Genomic DNA, 987 nt, shown 5'->3' on the forward strand with positions numbered 1-987 from the left:
CCAAATCTGCTGCTGGCTTCCTTGTGTCCAGGGGCGGGGCTCCACACAGGCTGATTTGCCCTCGGCCCTGCACCCTGTTCAGATTGTTTCTGTATACTGTTCATTTGCATTAAGCTTACTGTGCAGTAAAGTACAAAACAGTGGGTGTGTCTACACGAGATGCTTTACTGTGTAGTAGCATAGTTTTACTACACAGTAAGTGTGTACCTCTACACATGCACATGCCCACTGCACAGTAAATGATGCTTCTTAGGAGTAAATTTGCTACCTGCAAATGCAAGTAGCAAATTTACTCATGATTAGTTACTGTGCAGTAACAAGTGTGATGCCAGCTGGGAACAAATTTGCTCCTGGTCAGCCCTGCTACTAGGGGACCAACCTCTCCTGCCCCAGGGCTGGGCATCTCTGTGCCAGCCCCAGCCTCAGGATCTTAAAATCTGGCATTTTGAGCCCTGGGGCACAAGTAGGCACCCTGAGGCCACTACAGGCTCCTGTGTCCCCCTGGGAAGGCAGCAGGCTAGCAACACCAGCCTGCCTGAACTCTGGCAATGCTGCCTGACACTGCAGTGCTGCTCAGCTGTAGGCTTATGCTGTCCAGGCCTATAGGCTGGTGTAGCATCTTGTCAGACCTGTGAGCACCCAGTCCCAGCTTCAGGCAGCTCCTGCTGCCCACATCCTACTCTTGCCAGCCTGACCAGATCCGGTAGGTGATTCAGGACACAGTCTCACCACACAGCTCCCAGTCCCATGCTGTGCCCCTGAATTAGGTGCTGCAGGCAGCTGCCCAGGCCTGGCATCACAGGGACAGCTGAGTGGAGACCCAGAGAACTAGCATGGGAGCCCCAGTGGCCTTGTCCTTGCCAATGCCTATGCCTGCCACCCGGGAACCCAACTAGTCATAGGAGGAGACTGGTGACCTCCTGGCACTGTGGGGGTGAGGAAGAGGTGCAGTGCCAGTTTGCACAGAGTGGGTGCTCCAATACCCAC

The sequence above is a fragment of the Gavialis gangeticus genome, unplaced genomic scaffold, assembly GCF_001723915.1.
Source record: "Gavialis gangeticus isolate Ggan-Ray unplaced genomic scaffold, GavGan_comp1, whole genome shotgun sequence".
Lineage (NCBI taxonomy): Eukaryota > Metazoa > Chordata > Crocodylia > Gavialidae > Gavialis > Gavialis gangeticus.